Here is a 24,238-nt window from a genome sequence, read left to right on the forward strand (position 1 = left end):
AAAATCAGGAGAAAAATAAGAGTGGTAATGATGAAGGAAAGAAGCATATTTCTCTATAAAGGGAATGTAAATTATTTTAGAATTTTTTTGCTGGTCCGTTGGTCATATATTGACCAAAAGACTTTAATGCATGTAATTTTGATCCCATGATTCTGCTTCTAGGACTTTAAACAATGTCCTCATCATTCAGATCTTAGCTAAAATGTCCCCTCTTGGGGACTTCCCCAACCCACTCAACCTAAGGTAATCACCCATCTACCTATCACATCACTTTCTTTTTTTTTTCTTTTAAGATTTTATTTATTTATTTGAGAGCCAGAGAGAGCACGCAAGCAGGGGGAGGGTCAGAGGGAGAGGGAGAAGCAGACTCCTTGCTAAGCATGGAGCCTGACGCAGGACTTGATTTCAGGACCCGGACAGATCATGACCTGAGCCAAAGGCAGATGCCCAACTGAGCCACCCAGGTGCCCCACATCACTTTCTTTTAATTGTCTGCACAGCACTGCTATTCTTCTTGTTCATTAATTTGTGTTTTGTTCATCTTCACTGCTGCTCCCTACCATCCACATTAAAATGTTAGCTTTGTACGCGCAGGGACCCAGTCTGTGGAAGGCACTGCATTCTTCCTAGGTGTTGGATACTAGCCAAGGACATTACATACATCATCTCATTTAGTCTTCACAGCCATATGAGGTTTGTTATTATCCCATTTTACAGATGAGCAACCTGAGGCACAGTTTAAGTCTAGTGAGTGGCCAGCAAGTGGCAGTAAGAATATGAACACTACTATGTATGACCACAAAGCCTATGCTCTTAACTACCTCCCTCAAAATGAACTAGAAGTTTCAAAGTGCACACTTTTTAACCAAGCATTATAGTTCTGGAAATTTATTATATGGAGATAATCAGACAAGAACATTGGTGAGATACATTTTTATTTATTGAAGGCTGCTTACAGAAGCAAATACTGAAAATATGTTTAGGCAAATCATCAGTTAGCTATAAGCCTCAAGTTTACTTTTTGGTAAACAGGGGCCCCATCTCAGAAACATTGTGAAGATTTAATGAGACAAAGCACAGTACCTGGCTCATAGTCAGTGTTTTACTGTTTGCTATATGCATTTACAGCTCTAAGAGGATATATAATACACCAAATTGTTACCAGAGGCCATCTCTGGACAGCAGGATTATGGGGGGAGGGGTTTCATTAACTAAATTGTGTACTCCCACATTGTTCTAATTTTTATAAAATTCATACTGATGTCATAGTCATCAAAAATAAATACATTGCTATTTAAAAAAAAAAGAATATGAAGGGGTGCCTGGGTGGCTCAGTCAGTTAAGACTCTGCCTTCGGCTCAGGTCATGATCCCAGGGTCCTGGGATCGAGCCCCATGTCTGGCTCCCACTTCTCCCTTGCTCTCTGCCTGCCGCTCCACCTGCTTGTGCTCTCTCTTTCCCTGTGTCAAATAAACAAAATCTTAAAAAAAAAAAAAAAAAAGAATATGTAGAAAAAGTTAAAGAAACTTGGAGGCGGAAACTCAGTTTATGGGACAGTGAAAGAAACTACTTTAGTAGATGTCAAACTAAAAATGTTCCTCCTCTTTTGTGTTATGAAAGAACAAGACCTTTTGTGGGCTTATAGGTGCTACCCCATTGCAAAGGCCTATATTCGCAGTGAAGTCAGAGAGATTCTTAATAAGAACACAGACCTACAGAATTCATTCAGATGGATTCAAGAAATTTGAAAAGATGCTAAAAAATATATATAAAAAGAAAGAAAATCTTTTAAGTCACACCTGCCTTCTAAAGAGAAAGACTGTCAAACAGGAGGCCCTTTTAGCTACCGGTCACCTTTTTGAGTTCAGCCATGCAAAAAATAACAGAAATAAAAGCTGAAGGTTGCCAAGTAGCTCTGCACAATAAATAAAGAACTGAATTCCAGGGGAAATCTGTGAGGAATAAAAGAAGGGGAAGGAGCAAGGAGCCAGGAGATGCCAGAGGTCCAGGGTCTGGGGTTCCCAAATCACCAGCAAAGCTGATAACAACACTTACAAATGCTTTTGTGAGTGTATCCTTTGTTCTTGATGGAAACCAGGAAGGGACTGAGTTTCAATTCTGAACTGACAGGTTGAGAAACAGAGGAAGAGGAGGCAGAGATGACCCAGAAAACACCTTCACCCCCAAGGAATCTGCAGAACCTTGGGGGAAACTTCAGACTTCTACGGGGCAAGAAACAAGGGGTCAAGCTGATCTTACCTAGATCTTAAAGTGCTAACCCATCAGAGTTATATACAGTTTATCAAGAGGAATATTTATTTATCAAGGAACAAATTGATATGCGTGTGGGCACAAAAATAAATTAACTCAACTACTCTTCCACACCACTGAAAAGATTTACACAATTTGGGTGGTGTTGCTAACTCATTTTAGATCACATATTCCTTTAAGAATGTGATGAAAGCTAAGATCCTGTTCTTTAGAAAATGCATACCTTTGAATACATATCATTTCAAGGAGTCTGTGGAACCTCTGGAGGCCATGTCTGGGACTCTCACTATAGGGAAACTGCAACAGCATTGATGGACATTGCTTGTTGTTGACCTGCAGTTTATGCAGAAAGTATAAAAACACTGCTGACATTCACTGATTTATAAACATTTGTTGGAGCCCTAATACACATAATCCTGAAGGCATAAACATAAATGCAATGTGATCTCTACACTCACTGAGTTATAGTCAACTGAGGGAAGCAAAGACAACAGACTGCTACAACAGGGTGGGATAAGTCAGACTGTACATTTCAGATTAACCTCGCCCCTCAACTTCCTTTTTGGACCCAGGACTTACTAACTACAAATGGAATAACAGGTGGAAATGAGTGACATGAATGCAAGAGTACAAGCAGAGGAAAGCAACAAGAGGCCAAGACACTGGGGCCATTTTAAATAGCTAGCCTGCTATTCTGTGGACTTTGATTTCCCTGTGTCTGCATGAAAATATCTCTAAAAACAAAACAAAAACAGGGGCGCCTGGGTGGCACAGCAGTTAAGCGTCTGCCTTCGGCTCAGGGCGTGATCCCAGCGTTGTGGGATCGAGCCCCACATCAGGCTCCTCCGCTATGAGCCTGCTTCTTCCTCTCCCACTCCCCCTGCTTGTGTTCCCTCTCTCGCTGGCTGTCTCTATCTCTCTCGAATAAATAAATAAAATCTTAAAACAAAAACAAAAACAAAAACAAAAACAATAGTTCTTTTCTTTAATAAACAGTAACCATGGATATTTTTTATTATTTATTTTTTAATTTTTACCATGGATATTTTTGTTTTTATTTTTATTTTTTAACTGTTTAGTATTTATTTTATTTTTAAATATTAATATTTTTTATTATATTAGTCATCATACAGTACATCCCTAGTTTTTGATGTAAAGTTCCATGATTCATTACTTGTGTATAACACCCAGTGCACCATGCAATACGTGCCCTCCTTAATACCCATCACCGGCCTATCCCATTCCCCCACCCCTCTCCCCTCTGAAGCCCTCAGTTTGTTTCCCAGAGTCCACAGTCTGTCATGGTTCAAAAGGAATTGACAAACTAAGATTGTTCTGAAAAACTCATCTATCTGAGAGAACTCTATGGTCCACATTGCTGGTCTGCATTGTTAGATCAGCAAATTTTTACTAGGCTCTGAAATAATCATGTCTGATGTTTGCATTACATAAGAACTTTCACACAAGATTGTCTCATTTCTTCTGCAAAACATCTTGTAAATGCTTATATTCAAGGGCACAGTGACTTGGTAATTCACAGCTTGTAAGTCCTGTAGCCAAAATCAAAAGACAGACCTACCTACCTTTTCCTAAACTCCCAAGGAAAAGACAGCAGTGCCAGACACAGGAAGGGCAGGGGCGGTTAACAGCCTTGAGGAACAGAGTGGAGAGCGTATACTAATGCGGCATTGGTATAAGCCTGGGTGTTGAAATCAGATGCACTTGGGAAAAAGTCCTGGCTCCGTCCCCCACTTACAAGCTACGTGACCTCAGGCAAACTCTCTGAATTCTGAGATCTCATTTGTAAAATGAAGAAAATAACCGCATCGATCTCATCTGAATGTAGGAAGGTAAAGGGAAGAAAAGGAGGTAGTGTGTAGTGAAGGGGTGCTAATTTCCTCATCTTTTACAGAGGAGAGTCAAGAGACCGTGAAGGCATCAGGACTGACTGCCATTTCAGCCAACATGACGGATTAAATATCCCAAAACCTTCCTGCCAGAACACCTCAAATGATGGGTACCATCACCCCAGCAAATATGTCAAACGCACGCATGAGTGTAAAAGCCAGCATGGGAAGTTTTCTCAGATCAAATAAGCAGCACAAGTCCAGCAAGATAAGCACCAGAACATTTAAAGACATCTACCATTTAATGACACAAAGCTACTTATAAAAATAACTGTCTAAAATCACAAATAAAGAAAAAAATATGTATGTGTGTATATGAATCTTGTTCACAATTTTGGAGGTAATCACCACAATTACTAAAAACCATTAAAGAAAGAAGTGGCTTTCAGGAGAAAGCTGGGGAAGTGAGGTGTTTACTTTTATGTACAAGTATTACTTTTCTAATTTTTGTTTAATTGGCAAAGGAAGGAAGGTTGGTGGAACTCTGCCATCACCAACCATAAAAAATAGTAATGGGATGAATAACATAATATGAATTTCAGAAGAAAAAAAAATCAGTCTTAAGGTGACTGGAGTAGGTATTCTGCTCTAGATGTACCTTATCAAAGATTTCTTTTGAATGATAACATCCAGTGTTGAGGAGATATGGGTAAATGTAGGTTAAGAATGAAACATGGTACAACAGTCCTAAAAGGCAATATGACAACGTGTACTGAAATCCTTAAAACCCTACATGCACAGGGGGTATATGGGAGCTTTCTGCTCAGTTTTACTTGGAACCTAAAACTAGTCTACAAAATAAAGTTTATTGATTAAAAAAAGTTATATATACATACATACATATATATACACACACATACATATATATACATATGTGTATATATATACACACACACACGCCTTTTAACCAGGTCATTTGACTTCTTAAGACTTTATCCTGGGGGAGATTATGGGATGTGTGCAAAGACTGGACTCAGGTTGCTGACTTCAGCAGTGCTTGGAAGACTGAAACACTGAAAACAATCCTAAAAGTGCACAATTAGGGAGTAGCAAAATACATTTTGATATACCTACAGAATGGTGTATTATGCAGTTACAATGTGATGCTATAGAAGAATATCTCATGACATGAGAAAAATTGTCTCATTTTAATGTTAAAATGTATATAACAGGGGCTCATGGTTGTAAAGGGGAAAATAGTATTTTGCATAAAAAAATAACTGATGAACCTAGTAGTAACACTGCAGGTAATTTTTATTTTCTTCTTTCAGTTTGTTGGTATTTTATTTAACTTTAAAAATTTTTTTTAAAGATTTTATTTATTTACTTGAGAGACAGCAAGAATGAGAGAGAGCACAGAGGGAGATAGAGAAGCAGACGCCCTGCTGAGTGTAGAGCCCGATGCTGGGCTCGATCCCAGGACCCTGAGATCATGGCCTGAGCAGAGGGCAGACACTTAACCAACTGAGCCACTGGAGGAACCCCAGTTTGTTGGCATTTTAAATGTTTTCTGCAAAGCACTCTTTTTGTAATAAAAATATAGTATTCTATAAAAAGAAAAAATATAAAAAGCTATTTTTAAGTTCCTTTGGATAACACATACCAAGCAAAGAAAGGGAAAATAAAACAGGAAAGAAAAAGGAGGATCTTTAAAAAAACAAAATGGAGAGGAGAGAGAAGGGGGCAGGATCCTGTAAGATAGAAGTGTCCTGGGCAGCCTCTGAGCTCCTCAGCCAGAGCCCTTCGTCCAAAGCTTTGATGGGAAAATCACAGAGAAAGGACCCCAGAGCTTTCTCATTTCCCATGACCGATTGCATTGCTTCTGACAGGTTGATGGTAGTTACACATCCAGTGGATTTCAGTACAATGAAAGATTAGATCAAGAACAAGGCGACTAGTCCACAGAACTAAAGGTAACTTCAAACTAATGTGCACCAATGCCATGATTTCTAACAAATAGAGACTACTTATTGAAGAGCTGCAAAGAAGCTATTGTGTCCACAGATGAAAATTCTTAGCCAGGAAAAGATTCCAGGCCTGAAGCAGAGCAGTCTTTGAAAGAGAACAGGCTTGCAGAAGATGAAAGGGATTCTTCCCTCCCTCTTGGAGAGGACTGACGCTGTTGGCCCAGAGATAAGACGACTCTGTACATACTTACGCTGAAATTTTTAAAAGTACCAGTAAGGAAAGCAAGGAGAAAGATGATGTGCTTGAAGAGTAATTTAAACAGCAACAAATTGGACAGAAACTAGAGGAAGCTGACCGAAAAGCTCATTAATGGTGTGGATCTGCAGAAAATCAGATGGGACAATAACCCTGGAACGTCTCCATTCAGCGGATCCCATGACAGGAGAACCAGGCTACTGCCTTGTAAGATGGGGCATAAAAACAGAAGACTTCAGTGTGGACTAAATATATTACATGGGCTCAAAGAAGAGAACAAAGTTATACCTGAATTACAGTCACTACAATTCTTATGCACCCTAACTACTTCTTCTGCACTACTAACTCCATATGTGCAAATGTCACGAAGGATAATTCTGATTTAATCTGGCTTCACTTACAGGGAAGACTGATCTTCCAAGCACTCGTCAGCATCCATTAGTTTCTGGCCACGTCCCCAAATTATCCATATGTTATGGCAGAGAGTTTACTGGATGTCTAACAATAGAATCTTCTGTGAGCTGGAGATACCATCGTCTGAAGCTAAGGACTAGAAGGGGCACTGTTAACAGAGCAAAAGGCGAAAAAATTAAATAAAATTTAATTACAGAAGTAGAGCGAATAGGCCTTTTGGACTTTCGCGTGAAGACCGGCTTGCAGCACTGAATGCTGCACCGATCAACGCCTGCACACCCGCTGAGGCCTGGGACTGAAAGGGCTGGAATGTCTTAAAGGAACCTTGTGGAACACACCATCTAACTGAGGGAGCCGCAAGAGGCCCATTATGAACCGCTGGGCACTGACTGCTGCCCCAGGCCCTCAGGATGCTCTCCACAGAGAGTATCTTTCTGAACAAGGAACTGATAAGGAACTTGCCCAGCAAGTAACCCCTGTTGCAACTGCTCGACTCTTTAAGCAGCCGTAGACAATGCATAAACAGATGAATATAGCGTACTACCATAATGCTGCATTTACCAAAACAAGTGACAGGCTACAATTGGCCAGTTCCTGCACTAGAGGATGGGATGCTGGTCGTCGATAGCAAGAAATGTTGAAAGAGTTTTTAAACTAATACCTACAGTCATGTGAAGTGAAGTTCAAGTTGAAGGCAAAGCTACTTCAAGCTCAGCAGTTGCTCCTCTAGGCCAGTGAGGTGCACGAGGAACACACAGATCATGAATTGGGCGAACTGCATCTAACTGCACTTGAGACCTTAAAGGCCATTTTAAGCTCCTGTGCCAGGGCTGTTCTGGAGCATAGTTTCTAATGTCCAATATCTAACGCCATGTGTGCTGAAGAAGTGAGTCAAGGCAGCAGTGGTGTTTTCCCTAAAACAATCCCCCTTAGTGTGATTGGACATTTCTTACGGAAATATCACCCCTGACTGCTTTGTTTCCATCTGTGTAACATTCAAGCCCAGATCTATCAACTTCCTGGGGATTCTGTGAACTATCTTCCTGCTTAAACCAGCTGGAGTGGACTAAGAACCCTGACCGATAATACATGCCCCCAACAAGCATCTCTCTTACAGCACAGTACATTATGATTACTTGTGATATTTCTGTCTCCCTTAGTTGATGAAGAAAGTATTTTACTCATCTCTGTAGCCCCCACTATCCTAGCACAATGCCTGGCAAAACAGAAGGCACCTAATAAATGAGTGTAGATGAACAGAAAAAAACCCACAAACCTGAGAACTGTGGCTTTAGAGTGGAGAGATGAGTCATTTTTAAGCGATGTTGTAATATATTTTCTTAAGTGCCTTGTTTGGTCAAAGTTAGTACTGTCCATCCAAGACCAAATAGCACAGTAGTAGTCATACTCAGGACCACAAGTCCTAATGAAGAAAAACGATTTCTAATTCTTTTTATTTCCACTGATAAGTGTGAAATGAATTTCAAAGGTTTGGAAGATTTTGTAAGATTTATGCTGGAACGGTAAGAAGAATGTGATATCATGATCAAGAAGGGGTGGTTTCTCCTGTGCTCACAACCTGTCTTCTAAAGTGATATATGGATGGAGAGTTACAGAAAGTTAAAGAAAGATCACCGGCTGAGTTGAATTTGGGACCAGGCAAACACAATCAGAAAGGAAAGCCCTTGGAAGCAATGGTTATAAACATAATGACTAGAATTCACTATAACTCATGCTATATCACAATTGAGAGAGTTTATAAATGTAATGAAGCTGGGCTCTTTCGTGACATCAGAAAGCAGCCACTTTAAAATGGAACAAAAGCAAGATCAAAACTGTAACATTTCACGAGGCCTACTGGTACCGCAGTAATAGAAAATTTTTAGAAATAAAATGGAATACTGGAAAAGGATTCGGTTTAAAACTATTTTTCCCACCTGCTGTGGGGAAGAGGGAGCTCTGACTTCAGATGCTCATTCCAGTTCCTCTGAGTGAAAGGAATTCCATACCCTAAAAGATGATCAAGACTCTATCAAACCCCTCTCCCTCAAAGTCAAAATTCATCTCTCCATCTGCCTGAGAAAGAAAAGGTTAATAAGCAGAGTCAAAGACCTCACACAAAAATAAGTCCCTATGGATCTACAGATTTAAATGAAAAAATATCAAACCACATAAGTATTAGAAAAAATACACGGCACAACACTTTATAGCCTCACAATGGGAAAGGCCATTCACGTATGAAACAAAACCTGTAAGTCATTAAAGAAAACATCGATAAATTTTACTGTATATAAATAAAAATATTCTGCATGGCAAAAATCATGATCAACAAAGTAAAAATCCTAAGTCAAACTGAGAAAAATCATATTTCATAGTACGAATAGCCTTTTTCCTTAATCTACAAAGAGTTTCTAGAAATTGATAAGACAAAGACAAACAACCTAAGGGGGAAATAAGCTCAGAATATGAACAGGGGATTTAGAGAAATGTAAATACATATGGCTTTGAATATATGAAAAGTACTCCACCTTAGTTGATATTCTATTTTTCATCTACCATTGCAGAGAACCAAAAAGTCTAACACACTGGTGTTCAAAAGCAGGAATTCTTATCCATTGCTGATATAGTCATACAGTGGTATAGTATCATTTGGCAATTAATATAAAAAATTCATACATCCTTTGCCATGGCAAATCCACTTGTAGGAATTCATCAGAAAGGCATGCTTCCAAAGATACGAAATATGTACTCATTGTAGCAAAAGATTAGGAATCATCTAAATCTCCATCCATGAGAAATATAGTAAATAAAATCAAGGTACTTCCAAATAGAAGCCCATGTAGCCATAATAATTTAGATATACAAACAATGATATTTAGTGATATAAAAATACTATATATATGTATATATGTATATATATGTATATGCATATATACATGTATGTATATATACATATATACATGTATATACATATATATATATAAATAACAAAGCCTGATGCAGAAAAATATTAATAGTACACTATCCACTTTGTATTAAGGAAAGAAAAGGATATGCACGTTTACTTTTATATGCATGGAATATCTCTAGGATGCATGAGAAACTGGAAATGGTAGGTCCCTCAGGGTAGCTGAAGGATACGGATGACAAGAAGATTTTTCTTTTTTCTTTTTAGGATCCAACCTATGACCCCACTTTTTGAAACTGATTGTTTTATTTCTTAAATCCCTTCTAATCTAGAATAGCACCCCATATCTTATGAAGAACCCATATCTCCGTAGCAGTGAGTTTTCTAATATTTGCAACAAGATCGAGCTCCTTTTACGTGGGTGTTCTTTAATGTCTCTCACTGAAATTTTATAATTTTCTCCACAGAGGCCTGTGATTTTTAATGTTGCTGAAACGAGTATCTTTTAAAATTTAATTTTCTATCTGTAGCTGGTATGTATAGAAATGTAATTAATTTTGTATATTAATTTAGTATCCAGCAAACTTGCAAAACTGTTAACTTTAATAACTTATTTGTAGAAATCTTTTATAATTTCTACATAAACAATCATGTCATCATATAAACAGGAAGTTATTAATTCGTCCTTTCCAATACTTTTATTTTTCTTGTCTCACTGCACTTGCTAGAACTTCCAACAAATGTTGAATAGAAGTAATAATAATAGGGCAACTCTGATTCCTAAACTCCAAGTGAAAACTTCCTCAAACTGAAAATTCACCATTAAGTATGACGTTTGCTGTACATGTTTTATAGTTCTCTTTCCCAGATTAAGGAAGCTCCCTTCTTATTTTCCACCTGTCCTCCGGGGCTGAAATTGTTGTTGCTGTTTTAATCAGGAACGGATGCTGAATTTTATCACATAATCATGATTTTTCTCTTTTAATGCTAGCAAATTACACTAATTGAGTCTATGGTGTTACACCAACCTTGCATTTCAGGTATAAAACCAACTTGGTCACGATGTATTATCCTTTTCACATACTGCTAGATAGGGCAGACTATGTTTTCCAAAGATGGCCTCTACAATACTATTCCAGCCTATGCGCTTTTCTTACAGTGTGACTTTGACACGCCTCCAATTGGGTGGTGGGGTCTTTGACACATTCCCTGGAATCTGGACTGCCCTCTGTAACTGTCTCAACCAAGAGTGTCGTGGGGGTGGCAGTATGTGAATTTCAAGATTAGACCATAAAAATGTTAAGCATTTCCAATTAACTGATGTAGGACCCCGCAGTTAGAACCTGGCCACCATGCTGTTAGGAAGCTCAAACTAGTCCATGCAGATAGAACACAGGAAGAGATCCTATGTAGGTGTTAAATCGGAGATGAGCTGACGGTCTACACAACAGCTGGTACTGACTGTAGGACATGAAAGTAAAAACAGCTCCAGATGATTTTCAAGCTACTCTGGGTCTTCTCACCTGGGGGCCCAAACAAAATGCAGCAGAGACAAGCCACCCTCTGTGCCCTGATCAAATTCCTGACCCATAGAACCTCTGGCATAGAAAGTGGCTGTTTTAAGCCACATTCTGGTTAGTTTCCTACACCACAATATTTAGTGAAAAACTGGATTTTGCTTTGCTAAATTTAATTGAGGATTTTCCATGTCTATGAGTAAAATAGCCTATGAATTTTCCTTCCTCACCATGTTACTGTCAGGTTTTTCTGTTTGTTTGTTTAGATAATCTCTCTTCCTATTCTCAGGAAGAGTTTCTGTAATATTAATTCTTTCTCTCTTAAATGCTTGATATAACTTTCTAGTGAAGCCATCCAGACCTGCGGTTTTCTCTGTGGGAAGGTTTTTTTAATTGCTGATTCAATTTTTATTAAAAGTTATATTACTAATAACTTTATCCATTCATCTAAATTTCCAAAATTTTTGGCATAAACTGTTCAGTATGTCTTATTATCTTGTTAATGACTACAAGATCCCCCTTCTTTTCACTCTTTTTTTTAGAAGATTTTATTTTGCGAGAGACAGAGAGAGAGAGAATCAGTAGTGGGGGGCGGGTAGAGGAGGGAGCATGATGCGGAACTCGATCCCAGGACCCTGGGATCATGACCTGAGCTGAAGGCAGGCACTTAACTGACTGAGCCACCCAGGCGCCTCCCCACAACTCTTTTTACTATCGATATTGGTTATCTGTGCCTTTCCTTCCTTCTTTCCTATCTCCCTCCTCCCTTCCTTTTCTTTTTTTTTTTTAAAGATTTTATTTATTTATTTGACAGAGACAGCCAGCGAGAGAGGAAACACGAGCAGGGGGAGTGGGAGAGGAAGAAGCAGGCTCCCAGTGGAACAGCCTGATGTGGGGCTCGATCCCAGAACGCCAGGATCACGCCCTGAGCCGAAGGCAGATGCTTAACGACTGCGCCACCCAGGTGCCCCCCTCCCTTCCTTTTCTTAATCAAACTCACCAGGGTATATCATTTTTATTAATCTTTTCCAAGATTATCAAGCTCTCATTGATATTTTAAAAATATATTTGCTTTATATTTCATTGATTTCTACTTTTCTTATTATTTGTCTTTATTTTCTTCAGAATTATTTTGCTGTGCTTCTTTTGTCTTCTTAAGATAGATGCTTGCTCACTATTTAGCCTTTTTTATTTCCTGATAAATACATTCTGGGCTATATACTTTTGAATCTCTGAGTTCACATCTTTCAACAGTTCTGGGAAATGTTCAGCTATTACCTCTTCAAATACTGCCCCTGCACCATTCTTGCTGTTCTCTTTCTGGGATTCTGACTAAATGTATATTAGATCTTCTCACCAGATCTTCTTAATTCTCTTACCATCTCTTCGATAGTTTGCACATTTTTGTCTCTTGATGGTTCATTCTGGATCATTTTTCCTAACCTATCTTCTGGCTCACTAATTCTCTTTTCAGTGATTTTAAATCTACTGTGTTCTTGTTTCTGGTTATTGTATTTTTAGTTCTATAATGCCTCTTTCTTTTTCAAATCTGTTGTTGTTTTTACAGTGTCCAGTTACTTAGTGATATTTTCATTCTTGGCTTCTGTTTCTTTTTACATAATAAATGAGTTGTTTTACAGTCCATGTCTTAAATTCCAATATCTCATAGCTTTGAGGATGCTTTTGCTGTACATTGTTTCTTCTAGTTCTTTTCATGGGTGTCTTGTTTCCTTGTGAGCCTGGTTTTCTTCTATGTGCTGATCATTATATAACAAATTATTTAGATCATTATATAACAAATTATTTAGAGGACTACTTTGATATACAGGATAACATTTTCCTTTACACAGGATTTTTGCTTGCTTTTGTGAGTTGCCTGATGGCATTATTAGCTTAAGACCATCAAGATTAAAGGTTCCCTAGAAGCTCTGGTTGCAAAACTATATCAGGGCTGGTTTAGTTCAAGATCCCCCTTCATGTCCTTAGGGGTCCCATTCAAATTGGAAAGGTGGTTTATGTGAGTCCCTATCTTTGACAGGCAACAAGCTATGAATTCTGTCCTCATAGGTGAGGATACCAAAATTATCACTTAACTTTACAGATGCTTTGTCAGGATAAACAAGTGCCTTCAGAACAAAAATGGCTTTGGTATCTAGGCTTACCTCTCTTAGCTTTTTACTTCTCTTAGCTAGGCTTACCTCTCTTTAATCTCTTACAATCCTTCAATATCTTCTAAACTTCTTAAAGCTTTTGAGAAAATGTTTCCACATCTTGTACAGCTTTCTAAATTGTTATCAGCAGGGCTGATTCAAGTGACCTTGTTTGCCATTACTGGAAGTAGGATTCCCACCACATACCTTTCAAGTAACTTGGGAATTCTGTACCACATAATGGTATTGCCTATTCAAATACATAAATACAACAAACCTTGAAAAGATAAGTAAAATGATCAAAGAATCCAATATGAAGTAAAACATACACATGGAAAGAAGAAAAAGTAAGGGAGGTTGATTTACCTTTTAGTATTTCACAGAATGTCTGCAGGAATGTCTTGGGTATTGATGAACACATTGGCCTCTTCATGGAAAAATATAATTAGCTAATCAAAAGCTTCTCTTAATACTCTTATTGCTTGGTTAATGTTGAAATTCTATACTCCAGCCACTTGGATTTGGTTTTTCACTTGTTTTGACACTTGTGGTTTTTATGGAGTATTTGGTTATAAATAACATCGTACCTTATAAATTAATAGAAAGCCAGTTCCCTCTGTAGAATGTAAACTAGTGGAAACTTCTAAAAATGAACCGGCAATATTCATCAAATTTTAAAATGTACATACCCTTTGATATAGCACAGTCTTCCACTAGGAATTTATTCCATAGATACACTTACAGAAAAATTCACAAAGACATAAACTAATTTTCTTTGCAACAGTTTTTTGCTAGTGAAAAACTGAACATGACAACTTGAATATCCACCAAGAGATAGCTGGTTAAATAAATTACGGCATATTTCTACAACAGAATACCACTGCAAAGGAAATTCATCATTTTTAAAGCTGTCCAGCATCCAACTGCCTGCTCCTATTTGGATATACTCCCTGCCACTTAGACTCTGAATCATAAGCCAATGATACAAAGACAAAGGGACAGTTGGAATTCATTCCTGACAGCGTCCTAGGGCAGTAATGGCAACATACTGGCCTGACTGCTTCAGCTAAAAGAGGCTCATTGAGCCTATTACTTCATTGTTCTCAGGCCTGCCTTGGTCCTGACCGTTTTCCAAACTTTGTCCTACATCCCTCCAGTACATTCTTCATTTTCTGTTACTTAAAGCCAAAAGGTTTGTAACTGATACAATGATGAGGTTGTTTAAAAGAATAAAATGGACCTATGTGAACACTAGCGGCAGAACAGTATGTACGATATGAGCTCTTTTTTTTTTTTTTTTTTTAAGATTTTATTTATTTATTTGACAGAGATAGAGACAGCCAGCGAGAGAGGGAACACAAGCAGGGGGAGTGGGAGAGGAAGAAGGAGGCTCATAGTGGAAGAGCCTGACGTGGGGCTCGATCCCGTAACGCCAGGATCACGCCCTGAGCCGAAGGCAGACGCTTAACCGCTGTGCCACCCAGGCGCCCCAGAGCTCTTTTATATAATTTTAAAGCAACCAACAGATCTAATATTTCTGCTTGGAGAGGCACAGTTTCTGGAAGGATTGTCCAGGCAATTTATAATGGTTATTTCTAGAAATGAAACACTTACGAATTTTTATTTTAAGAAACAGTTAATTCTAAAAAGGAAAACAAAAGCCAGAGGAGATGACTGTTATGAAGTTGAGATACACTGAAATCTCTAGGTGCTTATTCTTACTCAGGGCCATTCAAAGCCAAAGCCCATTATCATTCCTTAGGTGATAGGTGATAAAAAGTGACTGAATTATTTTAAGTGCCAGAGTGACATGTTCAAAGTAGGATTTAGATATAACTTTGGAAGAAGGAGCCCCACCAGAAGGATGCATTAAAGAGAGGCTGGAAAAAGACAAACTGATTAAAGTGGAAGAAATATGAGCTTGGACTAGAGAGTTGGCAGTAAGAATGAAATAGAAGGGATTCATGCAAAAGACAAGATGGTTTTATATCTCACACAATTATTTATTACTCAAGAACTTACTGAACACCTACTATTGAGTGCCTAAAAAAGGCAAAAAGAATCTGAACTTTACCAAAAGCAAACAAATTATACATAGTCTATTTAGGTCTCAGTTCTCTTATAAAATAGAGAGAATACCTAATTTATTGGATTGTTATAAGGATTAAAGGAAACTATGCATATAAAATATGCTAAGTCTTCCATAAATGGTAATTACTACTATACTATTATTAGAACTAATACAATGGAGAGGATGACAATTTAAATAGCAAAAATAATACAAAGTGGTGTTATCTTTCAGAAACATATCTGCATTATGGAATGGGGTCTCATATATTCATTCTGCTGTATTAAAATATTCTGGATCATTTAAATACTGAAAGTTTTGTTTCTAATGACTTATGGCTTTACAGGGGTCTCTTGCAGAAAGTTGGTCAACTTTTAAAAAAACAGAGAAGTTTCTAGTCCCTCTGTTCCTCCTGAATTCTCTTTCAGTCTCTGACATGGAATATCTTGGGAATCCAAAGCAGCAGCACATCTCATGTTTGCATTCTATACTCTGCTACAGCTCTTTGAGACCAACATAGCCTCTTTTTTTTTTTTTTATTAATAATGATTTTTTATTATATTATGTTAGTCACCATACAGTACATCCCCGGTTTTCGATGTAAGGCTCGATGATTCATTAGTTGTGTATAACACCCAGTGCACCATGCAATATGTGCCCTCCTTACTACCCATCACCGGTCTATCCCATTCCCCCACCCCCCTCCCCTCTGTAGCCCTCAGTTTGTTTCTCATAGTCCATAGTCTCTCATGTTTCATTCCCCCTTCTGATTACCCCCCCTTTCTTTATCCCTTTCTTCCCCTACTGATCATTCTAGTTCTTATGTTCCATAGATGAGAGAAATCATATGATAGTTGTCTTTCTCTGCTTGACTTATTTCACTAAGCATTATCTCCTCCAGTGCTGTGAGACCAACATAGCCTCTTTTTAAACATTTACTGTTCAGCCAAGGTTGGGGAGTTGACTGGTAAAGAAAAAAGAATTGAAAAGAGTGAAGAAAGCCTTTGTGAATTATAAGATGCCATCAAGAGAAAAAAAATCTACTTATTATTGGAGTCATAGAAGAAGAAAAAGGAGAAAAGGGGAGAAAGCTTATTTGAGGAAATAATCTAGGGAGAGATTTGGATGCCCAAATTCATGAAACTCACAGGCCCCCAAAAAGGCTTAACACAAAAGATCTTCTTCAAGATACATTCTAAAACTGTCGAAAATCAAAGGGAAAGAAAGAATTTTAAAAGCAGCCAGAGGAAAAAAATTCCTCACATACAAGAGAAATCTCCATAAGGCTATCAACAGATTTCTCCGCAGAAAACTTACGGGCTAGGCAAGGGTGGGATCATACAGTCAAAGCAATAAATGCATACATTAAGAAAAAAAGAAAAATCTCAATTAAACAACCTATTTTTATACCTCGAGGGACTAGAAAAAGAAGAACAAAATAAGCCCAAGGTTAACAGAAAGAAGGAAATAACGAAGATCAGAGCAGAAATAAATGAAAGAGAGACCTGGAACACAATAAAAAGATCAACAAAACTAAGAGCTGCTTTTTTGAAAAGAGAAACAAAATTGGCAAACCTTTAGCTAGAAACCAAGAAAAAAAGAGAGAAGACTCAAATAAAATTAGAAACGAAAGAGGAGAGAGTACAACTGATATCACAGAAATACAAAGGATCATAAGAGACTACTATGACAACTGTACACCAACAATTTGGATAACACTGAAGAAATCAAAAAATTCCTAGAAACATACAACTTACCACTACTGAATCATGAAGACATGGAAAATCTGAACAGACCAATAATGAGTAAGGAGATTAAATCAGTAATCTAAAAACCTCCTCACAAAGAAAAGCCCAGGAGCTGATGGCTTTACGTGGAGAATTCTACCACAAACTTCAAAGAAGAATTAATACAAATCCTTCTCAAACTCTTAAAAAAACTAAAGAGGAGGGAAGATTTCCAATTGATTTACAAGGCCAGCGTATCCAAAGCCATTCAAAGACACTATAAAAAAAGAAAATTACAGGCCTACATGCCTGATGAATATAGATGCCAAGATCCTCAACAAATTATCAGCAAACTGAATTCAACAGCGCAGTAAAAGATCGTACTGTGAACAAGCAGACTTCATCTGCGGGATGCCAGATGGTTCAGCATATACAAGTCAATAAATGTGATACACCACATTAATAAAAACAAAGGATAAAAATCATACAATCATCTCAGTAGATGCAGAAAAAATATTTGACAAAATTCCTCCTTTCATGATAAAAGCTCTCAACAAATTGAGTATAGAAGAAATGGTGCCTCAACATAATAGAGGCCATATAAGACATGCCCAGAACTAACATCACACTCAACAGTGAAAATCTGAAAACTCTTCCTCTAAGATCAGGAACAAGACAAGGATGCTCCACTCTTGCCACTCCTATTCAACCATAGTATTGGAAGGCCCAACCAGAGCAATTAGATAAGAAAATGAAATGAAAAGTATCCAACAAAGCTGGGGGCATCACAATGCCGGATTTCGAGCTGTACTACAAAGCTGTGATCACAAAGACAGCATGGTACTGGCACAAAAACAGACACATAGACCAATGGAACGGAATAGAGAACCCAGAAATGGACCCTCGGCTCTTTGGGCAACTAATTTTTGACAAAGCAGGAAAAAACATCCAGTGGAAAAAAGACAGTCTCTTCAATAAATGGTGCTGGGAAAATTGGACAGCTACATGCAAAAGAATGAAACTTGACCACTCTCTCACACCATACACAAAGATAAACTCCAAATGGATGAAAGACCTCAATGTGAGACAGGAATCCATCAAAATTCTAGAGGAGAGCATAGGCAGCAACCTCTACGACATCAGCCACAGCAACCTTTTTCATGACACATCTCCAAAGGCAAGAGAAACAAAAGATAAAATGAACTAGTAGGACTTCGTCAAGATCAAAAGCTTCTGCACAGCCAAGGAAACAGTCAAAAAAACTAAGAGGCAGCCCACGGAATGGGAGAATATATTTGCAAATGATGCTACAGATAAAAGACTGGTATCCAAGATCTACAAAGAACTTCTCAAACTCAATACACAAGAAACAAATAAACAAATCATAAAATGGGCAGAAGATATGAACAGACACTTTTCCAATGAAGACATACAAATAGCTAACAGACACATGAAAAAATGTTCAAAATCATTAGCCATCAGGGAAATTCAAATCAAAACCACACTGAGATACCACCTTATGCCAGTTAGAATGGCAAAAATTGACAAGGCAAGAAACAACAATTGTTGGAGAGGATGTAGAGAAAGGGGGTCCCTCCTACATTGTTGGTGGGACTGCAAGTTGGTATAGCCACTCTGGAAAAGTGTGGAGGTCCCTTAAAAAGTTAAAAATTGAGCTATCCTATGATCCAGCCATTGCACTACTGGGTATTTACCTCAAAGATACAGATGTAGTGAAGAGAAGGGCCATATGCACCCCAATGTTCATTGCAGCTCTGTCCACAATAGCTAAATTGTGGAAGGAGCTGAGATGCCCTTCAACAGATGACTGGATTAAGAAGCTGTGGTCCATATATACAATGGAATATTATTCAGCTATCAAAAAGAACGATTTCTCGACATTTGCTGCAACTTGGACGGCACTGGAGGAGATAATGCTAAGTGAAATAAGTCAAGCAGAGAAAGACAATTATCATATGGTTTCTCTCATCTATGGAACATAAGAACTAGGAAGATCAGTAGGAGAAGAAAGGGATAAAGAAAGGGGGGGTAATCAGAAGGGGGAATGAAGCATGAGAGACTATGGACTCTGAGAAACAAACTGAGGGCTTCAGAGGGGAGAAGGGTGGGGGAATGGGATAGGCTGGTGATGGGTGGTGGGGCGGGCACGTATTGCATGGTGCACTGGGTGTTATATGCAACTAATGAATCATGGAACTTTACATCAAAAACCAGGGATGTACTATATGGTGACTAACATAATATAATAAAAAAATTTTCTTAAAAAGAAAAAAGAAAAGTATCTAACTTGGAAAGGAGAAAATAAAGCTGTCTCTTTTTGCAGATGACATGATTTTATATAAAGAAAACTTTAAAGGTGCCACCAAAAAACTCAGAACTAACAAATTCAGTAAAGTTGTAGGATATAAAATCAACATACAAAAATCAGTTATTTTTATTTTTATATTAACAATGAACTATCTGAAAGAGAAATTAAGAAAACAACCCCATTTATAATAGCATCAAAAATAATAAAATACTTTGGAATAAATTTAACTGAAGAAGTATAAGATCTATACACCAAAAACTGTAAGAGATTGATGAAATTGAGAAAGACACAAGTAAAAGGAGAGAGATCCTATGTTAATGGATTGGAAGAACTACTGTTATTAAAATGTCCATACTGCCTAAAGTGATCTACAGATTCAACACAATCCCTATCAAAATTCCATTGGTATTTTTCACAGAAATAGAAAAAACACTACTAAAATTCATATGAAACCAAAAAAATCCCAAACAGCCAACACAAGCTTGAGAATGAAGAACAAAGCTGTAAGTATCACACTTCCTTATTTCAAACTATAATAGAGAGTTATAGTAGTCAAAATAGTATCGTACTATCCCAATTCCCCACCCCCCTCCCCTCTGAATCCCTCAGTTTGTTTCCCAGAGTCCACAGTCTCTCATGGTTCATTCCCCCTTGTTTACCCCCCCTTCCTTCTTCCCTTTCTTCTCCTACTGATCTTCCTACTTCTTATATTTCATAAATGAGTGAAACCATATGATAATTGTCTTTCTCTGCTTGACTTATTTCGCTTAGCATTATCTCCTCCAGTCCTGTCCACGTTGCTGCAAATGTTGTGAAATCGTTCTTTTTGATGGCTGAGTAATATTCCATTGTATATATGGACCACATCTTCTTAAGGAGGGCACGTATTGCATGGTGCACTGGGTGTTATACGCAAGTAATGAATCATGGAACTTTACATCAAAAACTAGGGATGTACTGTATTGTGACTAACATAATAAAAATTATTATTAAAAAAAAGTATCGTACTTACATAAAAACAGACACATAATCCAACGTAGCAGAACAAAAGCCCAGATATAAACTCGGGCATATATAGTCAACTAATCTTTGACAAAGCACCAAGAACATACAATGGGGAAAAGATAATTTCTTCAATAAATGGGATTGGGAAAACTGGATATCCATATGCAAAATAATGAAATGGACCTACCTTATATCACTCATGAAAATGAACTCAAAATAGATTAAAGACTTAAATGTAAAACCCCAAACTATAAAACTCCTAGAAGAAAACACAGGGAAAAAGCTCCTTGACATTGGTCTTGGCAATGCCTTTTTGGGTGTGATACCAAAAGCAAAAGCAGGGCGCCTGGGTAGCGCAGTCGTTAAAGCGTCTGCCTTCGGCTCAGGGCGTGATCCCGGCGTACCGGGATCGAGTCCCACATCGGGCTCCTCCGCTGTGAGCTGCTTCTTCCTCTCCCACTCCCCCTGCTGTGTTCCCTCTCTCGCTGGCTGTCTCTCTGTCACATAAATGCATAAAATCTTAAAAAAAAAAAAAAAAGCAAAAGCAAAACAAGTGACACTGTACCAAACTAAAAAGCTTCTGCACAGCAAAGTAACAACATTCACAGACTGAAAAGGCAACCTATGTAACTGGAGAACATATCTGTAAACCATATATCCGATACGGGGCTAATATCCAAAATATATAAGGGACTCAACTCAATAGCAAAATAGTAATAATAATCCAATTTAAAAATAGACAATGGACCTGAACAGACATTTTTCCAAAGAAGACAAAAAATGGCCAACAGGTATTGGAGAAGGTACTCAACACTACTGATCATCAGAGAAAAACAAATCAAAACCACGGTAGATAATAGTATGGAGATTCTTCAAAAAATTAAAAATAGAACTACCATATGATCCAATAATCCCACTTCTGGGAATATATCCAAAGAAGAAATCACTATCTTAAATACATCTCTGTACTCCCATGCTCACTGCAGCATTATTCACAATAGCCAAGATAGTAGAAGCAAACTAATGTCTTGTGAACAGATGAATAGATACAGATATGGTATATATGCACAATGGAATATCATTCAGCCATGACAAAGAAGCAAAACGTGCCATTTGAAACACCACGGATGAATCTAGAGGACATTAAGGTTGCATTCATAGAAACGAACAGAAGGGTAGTTACCAGGGGCTGGAGATGGGGAGACAAGCCTTCAGGTACAATATGATTAAGCTTTAGTGATCCAATGAACAGCACGATGACTAGAGTTAATAATACCGTTTGAAATTTGCTAAGGCCTTAAGCATTCTTACCACACGTACACACACAAAAAGGTAACTATTTAAGGCGATGGATGTGTTAATTTACCTGATTGTGGTAATCACTAAGTACACATATGTTAAATCATCACTTTGTGTACTTTAAATATATACAATTTGATTTGTCAATCATGCCTCAATAAAGCTGAAAAAAATTTAAAAAATTTTAAACATGAAGAACAATAAACAAAATAATCTATGTACACACACACACACACACACACACACAAAACAGGTGGGCACACTAAAACAAAAATACTTTCTGAGTTAGAGCAGGATGCTTTTCAGAGGAAGTCCTCAAATATTACTAAAGAACTATCGGTGAGCTTAAACACCAGGGGCCTGCACTACTCTGTAATCCACCCCAAACCAACAAGATGGTATCTCTGAATTTAGACACAAAAAGCTACAATGCAGTATGGATACTTAGATGAATTTAGGTTAAGCCCAATGCGTACAAAAATATTTATAAACTTCTATAAAACCCATCGAGCTTGTCAAGCTTTGGAGAAACAAACAAACAAAACCTGGTGAGAAACACACTTCTTGAAAATATATTTCAGGGTGTTTTGGCAGTAAACTGTTTTTACACACTCTTCTTTACAGTTTTTTAAAAGGAAAAAAAGGGAGGTAGATAATACACCCAGATTTCTCAATACATTTTTATGTTTGCTTATTTAATAGGAAAAAAAAAAATTTCCTGATCAGAAACACTGAGGTTAATTAGTTCTATACATAGTATCTTTTCTTTCTTTCTTTAAGAATAACGACAACAAAAACAGCACAGTAACACATTAAATGATTTCTGGCAGTATGTCAAAAATCCAGATATGGAAATAGAACACTTAAATGATATAAGCTTCAGTAAATCCCTAAAACCCAAAACTGTAACAATATTTTTAACACCCTACTCTTAGAAAAGGAAACTGTCTGGGAGCCTGGGTGGCTCAGTCAGTTAAGTATCTGCCTTTGGCTTAGGTCGTGATCCCAGGGTCCTGGGATTGAGCCCCACATCGGGCTCCCTGCTTAGCCGGGAGCCTGCTTCTCCCTCTGCCTGCCACTCCCCCTGCTTGTGCTCTCTCTCTCTCCCTCTCTGATAAATAAATAAATAAAATCTTTTAAAAAAAAAAATCTTAGGAAATCTGAGATCCTAGTCCATTCCCAAGCTGGTTTCCCCACTCACCTGCAGACAACCACCTAGTCCAGCCCTATCCTACTAGCGCCCTTGCCACCCAGAGGGTTCTAAGCTAGCAATTAGCATCAAGTCTGGGCTCTGCTCAAAACCCATTCCTCTCACTGCCTCAGTATCAAGCTAAAAGTCCTTACTCATATGGGGTATTGTTAACAAAAGTAAAAAAAGTAAGCTGATCCACAATGCTCTGCATGATCGGACCTTGCAGCTTCTCCAAATGTTTCTGGTGCCAAACTTCCCCCTCGCTCAACTGTCCTTGGGTCACCCTGGAACTTATTTCAGTTCCTCCATGAGCAAGCTCTTTCCCACTTCAAGGCCTTACACATGTAGCTCCTTCTGCCTGGAATCTTTTCAGCTATCCCTGCCCCACACTACCCCTTTCTTCTAGTTCACGCCTACTTCGCCGTCTCAGCTTGGGTACCTTTTCCTCCCTTCACCTTCACGCACAAGCACATGCTCACATGCACAGGCCAAGGCACCACTCTGCTCCCTTAGCATCCTCTAATTCCACCACTGTAGCATTTGTTGCAAATGCGTTCAATTGTAAGGTCCATGACAGCAGGCTCCATGTCTTTATTATTCACTGTTACAGCACTAGCACCTGCCATATCACAGATGATCAGTAAATATTCACTTAATGAATATCAAATGAAGGCACGAGGGTATTAGTCATCCTGATCTATAACCTTCTTTCCCCATTGTACTGAATACAATGTGCTGCCTGAATTCTGTGTCTGTCATCTCAAAGCCAACTGTTACATAGCTCTGGCTCTAATTCTGCTCAGGTTTCCTATCTCAGAAGAAGACATTTTCTAGGCTCAACAGAATGCAAGTTAAGGTGCCAACATGTGTTTAGGCAATTAACATGTACATTTCAGGCACGTGTCTAATCTCTCAGCCAAAAGAATTGGTTTGTCTAGACAAGGTTTTATGTGAGATGTTCGGCTACATGGCACTGGTCATTGCTGCCACTCCAGGGCAGTAGCCCTTCCTGAGATGGAATTAATGACGTGACACCTTTAAGCTCTTGACTTGGAAAGTTAAAAAAAAAAAAAAGTAACCCAACTGATTTCCCTAAAAATTCTCTCCCTTGCAAGGTTGTTATGAGCGGTGGGAAGGAAAATGAGAAGGATGAGTCAGTGTGAGTCAGTGTTAAGAAAAAAGCTCTGCTTCTGGTAAACAGTTTGCTCTTTTACAGACAGGATTAGGATTACCCGACTCCCACTGCTAAAAATACACAAATAACAGGTGGTATACATTATATAAGTAG

At 38.2% G+C, this 24,238-nt stretch overlaps 1 protein-coding gene across 7 annotated transcripts in view; it reads right to left on the minus strand.

Annotated features, from left to right (window-relative positions):
* Positions 1 to 24,238, minus strand: part of PKIG (cAMP-dependent protein kinase inhibitor gamma) — a 94,498-nt gene that overhangs the window by 40,767 nt on the left and 29,493 nt on the right. The window contains exon 1 of one of the 7 annotated variants that reach the window (XR_008959355.1): positions 3,855 to 3,870. The exons of 5 other annotated variants lie outside the window; for them this stretch is intronic. The gene's annotated coding sequence lies outside the window, so the exon portion shown is untranslated. Of the gene's footprint in view, positions 1 to 3,854; positions 3,874 to 24,238 lie in introns of those variants that run through there. One more of the 7 variants, XM_044385852.3, reaches the window with a different exon arrangement.

Source organism: Ursus arctos, unplaced genomic scaffold (assembly GCF_023065955.2).
Source record: "Ursus arctos isolate Adak ecotype North America unplaced genomic scaffold, UrsArc2.0 scaffold_16, whole genome shotgun sequence".
NCBI classification, from domain to species: Eukaryota; Metazoa; Chordata; class Mammalia; order Carnivora; family Ursidae; genus Ursus; species Ursus arctos.